This window comes from Colobus angolensis, unplaced genomic scaffold (genome assembly GCF_000951035.1).
Source record: "Colobus angolensis palliatus isolate OR3802 unplaced genomic scaffold, Cang.pa_1.0 Scaffold562, whole genome shotgun sequence".
Classification (NCBI taxonomy): Eukaryota; Metazoa; Chordata; class Mammalia; order Primates; family Cercopithecidae; genus Colobus; species Colobus angolensis.
Genome location: NW_012119177.1, coordinates 787,631 through 795,631, shown reverse-complemented (window position 1 = coordinate 795,631; position 8,001 = coordinate 787,631). Strand labels below are relative to the sequence as shown.

Genomic DNA, 8,001 nt, shown 5'->3' with positions numbered 1-8,001 from the left:
AGCTCTGCCCCTGTGACTCTGAGGATACAGCCCCTGTGGCTGTTTTCACAGGCTAGTGTTGAGTGCCTGCAGCTTTTCCAGGTGTATGGTGCAATCTGTCAGTGGATCTACCTTTCTGTAGCCTGGAGGACAGTGGTCTTCTTCTCAGAGCTCCACTAGGCAGTGTCCCAGTGAAGACTCTGTGTGGGAGCTCCAACCCCATATTTCCCTTCTACGCTGCTCTAGCAGAAATTCTCCATGAGGTCTCTGACCCTGCAGCAGACTTCTGCCTGGACATCCAGATGTTTCCATACATCCTCTGAAATCTAGGTAGAGGCTTCCAAACCTCTGCTCTTGTCTTCTGTGCACCTGCAGGCCCAACACCACACAGAAGCCACCAAGGCTTGGGGTTAACATCCTCTGAAGCAATGACTCCGAACTGTACCTTGACTCCTTTTAGCCACAGCTGGAGTTGGAGTGGCTGAGACAGAGTGTGCTGGATCCTGAGGCTGCGCAGAGTAGCAGGGCCCTGGGCCTAGCCCAGGAAACCATTTTTCCTTCCTAGGCCTCTGGGCCTGTGATGGAAGGGGCTGCTGTGAAGATCTCTGACATGCCCTGGAGACAATTCCCCATTGTCTTAGCTATTAACATTCAGTTCCTCATTACTTATACAAATTTCTGTAGCTGGCTAAAATTCCTCTCAGAAAATGGGTTTTTCTTTTCTACCATACAGTTAGGCTACAAGTTTTCCAAACTTTTATGCTCTGTTTCCCCCTTTTTTTTTTCTGTCCATAAGTTTATTGTCTTTATCTGAAAACCCTTATAGAAAATTGGTTTAGCTCTCCACAGTCTGCTCCTGAGCTCTGAGGAAGCCTGTCTTCTTTTGAGCTACCTAATCTTTCTTCTGAGCAAGGGACATTTTGGGATGGTTCCACTTCTTCTTTCTAATTTCTTTCTTGGGCTTCTTTTTGTAGACTGCATTCTCTCATATAGCAGCACGAGCTTTCTTATACACTTCCATCATGTGTAGAGTTATACTCTTCTTTATGTATTGAGAGAACTGTTTCTTGTAAGCATCTTCACCTTCTTCCATTAAGTAGCATATGTAATCTGCAACATTCTGGCCCATGATGTGCTTCTGGTGTACTTCTGAATTAAATTCTTTGCTTTCAGAATCATAACCAGGGAATCATTTGGTACTGTGAGGGATACGCAAGCCTCCATCCACAGCTCCCTTCAGGGCACCAAAAACTTTATTGCCAGTGGTAGTTCTGGCAAGGCCTGCATCCAAACAGCAGGTAAAGGCAACCAGATGACCATCAATGCTTTCCACGTTGTATTCATTGCCAGTCACCTTCACTTGGCCTTCATAGATCTTGTCCACATCAAACCTTTTGAGAAGCCTGTGGGTCAGCAGCAGGCCAGTATAATATGCTGCAGCATAATTTGTCAGGTCAACCTTCACACCGTATTTTGGCAGTTCAAGTGCATATGCTGCACAAACTATCATATTCCCCTCTATACAGGCATAAGCAATCTGACAAATGATACCTCTTTTTGTTACATGAATGATCATCCTATATTTGAGTGTGTTGTATTTATTTTTATCCTGTATCACCAAGCATTTCTGAGCACAGTAATCATTTTTACCCTCTCATCGTCTTCTACATTTCACTTGGTATCTCTCAAAGTAGGCCTTATTCTTGACAACTTTAACAAACCCCATCCTGTGGAACAGAGACCTCTGCTTCCCTTTTAAATATAAGTTCCAATTTTGAACCATATCTTTGTGAGTGCATATAGCTGAATGCTTTCAGAATCAGTCAGGCCACATCTTGAATGCTTGGCTGCTTAGAAATTTCTTCTGCCAGATACCCTAAATAGTCTCTCTCAAGTTCAAACTTCCACAGATCTCTAGGGCAGAGATAAAATGCTGCCTGTATCTTTGCTAAAGCATAGCATAAGTGACCTTTGCTCCATTTTCCAAAAAGTTCCTCATCTCCATCTAAAACTGCCAGAGGCTTTCGAGCAAAGCGAATCCATTTTGAGTGAGGGCTAGGAAAATGAGGCTGAGACTTGCTGGGCTACATTTCCAGAAAATTAGATGTTACTAGCCTCTAGATGTTTTTGGTTAAGGGAACAAATTTATGATGTTTACTGAAACAGACCCAGACTTGGGATTGTCCAGATATCCTGATATCTGGAGAACAAGGACATTCCTAATTTTGCTTTAAAGATAATAATATTGATTCTTATAAAATATAGTAATTAAGAAAATTAATCCTTTATGACAAACTCTTGTAGCAGAGCACATCTCCCTAAGAGCTATTTTTATCCTATAAATATACAAGCATTGTACCTAGGGTGGAAGGGTTCCTCTTCTTACTTTCAGGAACATCCTACTCTGTCTATGGAGAAGCTGTCCTTTCACTGCTTTACTTTCTTAATAAACGTGCTTTTACTTTGCACTGTGGACTAACCCTGAATTATTTCTTGTGTGATATCCAAGAACCCTCTCTTGGGGACTGGATCAGGACCCCTTTTCAGTTAATAAAATATCACTGTCAGCATTTTGGTCGTAACCATTTAACAAGTCTCTAAGAAGTTCCAAATTTTCCCGCATCTTTCTGTCTTCTTCTGAGTTCTCCAAACTATTCCAACCTCTTCCTGTTGCCCAGTTCTAAAGTCACTTCAACATTTTCAGGTTATCTTTATAGCATGACCACACTCCTAGTACCAATTCTCCGTATTAGTCAATTTTCACACTGCTATAAAGATACTTACCTGAGACTGGGTAATTTATAAGCAAAGAGGTTTAATTGACTCACAGTTCTGCATGACTTTGGAGGCCTCAGGAAGTTTATGATCATGGAGAAAGGTGAAGGGGAAGCAGACACCTTCTTCACAAGGTGGCAGGAGAGACCTGGTGAGTGCAGAAAAAACTGCCACTTTTAAAACTATCAGATCTTGTGGGAACTTCCTAACTATCACAAGAACAGCATGGGAGAAACCACCTCCATGATCCAATCACCTCCCACCAGGTCCCTCTCTTGACATGCAGAGATTACAATTTAAGGTGAGATTTGGGTGGGGACATGGACCCAAACCCATATCACATCCCAATCTTGCTTATTTCCTTCCTTCTGCTTGTTTTAGATTTAGTTTACTGTTTTGTTTTCAGTGTCTTAAAATTGGAGGTCTTATTATTGATTGGAGATTTTCTTGTATAGGTATTTACAGCTATAAATTCCCCCTTTAACTATTGTTTTAGCCATATCCCATACTTTTTTTGTTGTGCTGGGATTTTGTTTTCATTCATTTCACAGATTGTCTTTTTTTCCCCCTCTGTCTTCTTAAGCTATAATTGACAAAAATTGTTTATATTTATGGTGTACAATGTGATGTTTAAACACATGTATACATTGTGAAATGTTTAAGCCAAAGTAATCAACACATTTAGCACTGCATATATTTATCTTTTTTTTTGTGGCAACAGCATTTAAAATATACTCTCTTAGCAATTTTCAAGTATACATTATTAACTATGGTCACCATGCTGTAAAACACATCTCCGTAACTCATTCATCCTAATTGAAATATTATACCTTTAGACCAACATCTCTACATTTTCTTCCACCTCACCCCCACCCTAGCCCCTGGTAACTACTATTTTACTCTCTGCTTCTATGAGTTGAACTTCTTTGGATTCCACATGTAAGTAATATCATACAGTATTGTCTTTCTCTGCCAGGATTATTTCAGTTAGCATAATGTTGCCAAGTTCCCTCATGTTGTTGAAAATAACGGGAATTTTTTATTACTTAAGCCTAACTAGTATTCTATTGTACATATATACCACATCTTCTTTATCCATTCATCCCTCAATGGATACTTAGGTTGATTCCATATCTTAGTTATTACGAATGATGCTACAATGCACATGAAGGTGTAGATATCTCTTTTGACATACTGATTCTATTTCCTTTGAATAAAGAAAATATGGCCCAGCCCGGTGGCTCATGCCTGTAATCCCAGCACTTTGGGAGGCTGAGGTGGGTGGATCGCTGGAGGTCAGGAGCTCGAGACCAGCCTGAAGAACATGGTGAAATCCCATCTCTACTAAAAGTACAAAAATTAGCCAGGCATGGTGGTGGGCAACTGTAGTCCCAGCTACTCGGGAGGCTGAGGCAAGAGAATAGCTTGAACCTGGGAGGTGGAGGTTGCAGTGAGCCGAGATCATGCCACTGCACTCCAGCCTGGATGACAAGAGTGAGACTCAGTCAAAAAAATAAAAAAGAAAATACATTTTTTTCTTTGTGTATATACTATAGGTTTTTAAAACTCAGAAGTAAAAATGCTGGCTCATACGATCATTTTATTTTTAATTTTTTCATGAACTTTCATATACTATTTTTCATATGGCTGTTCTAATTTACATTCCCACCAACAGTGTGTTAGGGTTTCCCTTCCTCCACATCTTTGCCAGCACTCATTATTTTTTGTGTTTTTGATGATAGCCATTCTAACAGGTGTGGGGTGATAGATTCTTGGGGTTTTGATTTTCATTTCACTGATGATTAGTGATGTTGAGCATTTTTTCATATACACGTTGCCATTTGTATGTTTTCTTTAGAGAAGAGTCTTTTCAAGAGCTTAGCTCGTTTTAAAATCTTGCTTTCTTGCTATTATTTGATTTCCTTATATACTAGAATTTTTTATGGGGGGTACTTCAGTTTCTCACTGTTATCATCAAGACTCACTGCCTCCCATCATCAATATTTATTGAGCATTTATGGTGTACCAGGCACAACAGAACATACAGAAAACATTGTCCCTGCTCTTGAGAAGCTTACATTCTAAAAAGGTGTAGAAAAGCAGCTTACATTCTAAAGAGGTGTAGAAAAAATACACCTCTTTTAAAATGGCATTTTTGTTTGGTGTTTTCTGCAAAGTACTGAGGAAATATTTTGAAAAGTGTCTTTAGGTATAACTTAGCCCAATTATTATTTAGAGAATAGAGGAAGAGAAAGAGGAAGGATTTGAAAGACAGACAATGACAGGTCATTTAGGATAGGTAGGGTTTTAAAGGGAGATAAACACAATCTCATCAATTAAGGAGAGATGAACTGCAGTAAACAGGATGAGGGAAATAGTTCGTGGGATGCAAGCAAAGGAAGCAGGGTGTCTTAGACATTGAGTGGAGCCAGAAAGATCATGCGGCCTTTTTCCAAGTACATGGCCAGCAAGTAGGAATGGTTTTTTTAGTAGAGACGGGGTTTCACCATGTTGGCCAGGCTGGTCTCGAACTCCTGACCTCGAGATCCACCTACCTCAGCCTCCCAAAGTGCTGGGATTACAGGTGTGAGCACTGCACCTGGCCGACAGCAGGCTTTCTCTGGGGAGTTCAGAATCTCACAATAGAACACAGAGAAGTTAAGGGCCAGACCCAATCTGATAGGATGTGTTGGTTGCATTTCCTTTTTGCTTTCAAAAGCTTCTTGGTAGGATTGTTGTGACTGATTTACAATCCCTTTCTTGTCATCACCAGCAGCAACCTCAGCCAAGTAACAGTAGTAATCTCCTTTCATTTTCATATAGAAGACTTTGCTCTCTGCTTGTGAAGCATTGGGGATCAAGACCTTTTCCAAAAGAGACAGTACATCATTGCAGATATCTATTAGCTCTGTCTCAATTTTCTCTGTATTGTTGGGCCATCTGCTGTTTTTTCTCAGCACCTTCCATCTTTTGTTCAATACTTGAAACGACCTTCAAGATGACCCACGGGCTCCTACAACATTTTTGCAAGCAACTGAGAGAAGGTTCCTCTCCTCACTGGATAATTCAGCTTCTTGCTCTATTACAGATCTCATGCAGGCTACCATGTCATCATATCGCTCAGCCTGCTCGGCCAGTTTGGCCTTCTGAACCAGCTCATTTTTATCCATGACTAGATGTTCTGTTTCTGGATTGGGTGGTGGTGGCAGACCAACAGGGGCTCAGCAGTCTCTGGGGGGCAGCAGTGGTGGCAGTGGGAAGCTCAATATCCTTATAAACTAGAATATTCACCCCTTTTAAGAAGTATGGTTTGCAAATATTGTCTCCCATTCCACAGCTGGTCTATTCACTCTACTGAGCCTTTTTTGTGCAGATAGATGCTTTTTATTTTGATGCAGTCCCATTTGTCTACTTCTGCTTTTGTTGCCTACGCTTTGGGGTCATATTTTTTAAAAACCACACCCAGATCCATATCAAGAAGGCTTTTTACCTTTTTCTGTTTTTCTCCTCTTAGTTTTACAGTTTCATGTCTTACATTTAAGTATTTAATCCATTTTAATTTGATTTTTGGATATAGTATGAGATAAGGATCCAATTTTATTTTCTGTATGTGGTTATCTAGTTGTCCCAACAACATTTATTAAAGAGAGTGACCTTTCCCATTGTGTCTTCTTGGCATCTTTGTCAAAGATGAATTGACCAAAAATGTGTAGATTCATTTCTGGCTCTCAATTCTGTTGTATTGGTTTGCACATGCATTTTTATATCAGCACCATGCTGTTTTGATTTTGTTAACTTTGTAGTACATTTTGAAATAAAGTAGTGTGACGCCTCTTGCTTTATTCCTTTTTGCTTATGATTGCTTTGGCTATTTGAGGCTTTCATGGTTCCATACAAATTTTAGGACTGCTTTTCCTATTTCTGTGAAAAAATGTCATTGGAATTTTCATACGAATTGTATTGAATCTCCGCATTACTCTGGGTAGTATGAACATTTTAACAATATTAATATCTCTAATCCATGAAAGTGAAATATGTTTCCATTTATCTGTGTCTTGTTCAACATCATCCATCAATGTTTTATAGTTTTCAGTGTGTAGGTATTTCATCTCCTTGGTCAAATTTATTCCTAAGTATTTTATTCTTTCTAATGCTATTGCAAATGAGATTGTGTTGTTAACTTCTTTTTATTGATAGCTCATTGTTACTGTATAAAAATGTGACTGATTTTTACTTGTTGATTTTTATTCTGTAACTTTATTGAATTTGTGTGTTAGTTCTAAGAGTTATTTGGTGGAGTTGTTAGGATTTTCTATATACAAGATTATGTTATCTGCAAACAGATAATTTCACTCCTTCCTTTCCAATCTGCTTGTCTTTTTTTTTTTTTCCTGCAATTGCTGTGGCTAGGACTTCCTGTATTATATTGAATAGAAAGGGCAAGAGTGGGCACCCTTATCTTGTTTCTGATCTTAGAAGAAAAACTATCAGTTTTTCACTATTTAATATGACATATTAGCTGTGAACTTGTCACATATGGTCTTTATTATGTTGAGATACACTCCTTCTGCTATGGTTTGAATATTTTTTCCCTCCAAAACTCACGGTGAAATTTAATCCTCACAGTGGCAGTACTGAGAGGTGGGGCTGAGCCCTCATGAATAGACTAATCCATTTATGAATTAATGGGTTAATAGATGATCATGAGAGGACTGGTGGCTTCACAAAAAAAGAAGAGAGATCTGAGCTAGCGTCTTCAGCTCCTCCCCATGTGATGACCTGAGTTGGTTAATGACTCTACAGAGTTCCTATCAGCAAGAAGGCACTCACCAGATACAACCCCTACCCTTGGACTTCTCAGCCTCCATAACTGTGAAAAATAAATTTCTTTTCTTCACAAATTACCCAGTTTCAGTTTCTGTATAAGCAGTATAAGCAAGAGAAAACAAACCAAGAAACCTTCCATACCTAATTTGTTAAGCCAATATCAGGAATATTGGCTTATACTTTTCTTCCTTCCCTGGCTTTTGTAACAAAGTAATGCTGGCTTCATAAAATTACTTTGGAAGTCTTGTCTTCTCTTTAACTTTTTGAAAGAGTAAGAGCAATTAGCGTTAATTCTTCTTTAGGTGTTTGGTAAAATTAACCAGTGAAGCCATCTTCTCCCGGGTTTTTTTTTTTTTTTGCTGCTGTTCGTAGTTTTTTTATTATAAATTTAACCTCTCACTCATTACTGCTCTGTTCAAA

At 39.1% G+C, this 8,001-nt stretch overlaps 2 pseudogenes across 1 annotated transcript; both read right to left on the bottom strand.

Annotated features, from left to right (window-relative positions):
* Positions 1-814: 814 nt before the first annotated feature.
* Positions 815-1,705, bottom strand: LOC105525893 (annotated as a pseudogene).
* A 1,627-nt stretch (positions 1,706-3,332) lies between these two features.
* On the bottom strand, positions 3,333-6,235 carry LOC105525892 (annotated as a pseudogene). Its single transcript, XR_001003990.1, has 2 exons — positions 5,354-6,235; positions 3,333-3,337 (listed from the first exon to the last, which is right to left on the bottom strand). The product of XR_001003990.1 is annotated as a 14-3-3 protein zeta/delta pseudogene (transcript).
* Between the last annotated feature and the right edge of the window lie 1,766 nt (positions 6,236-8,001).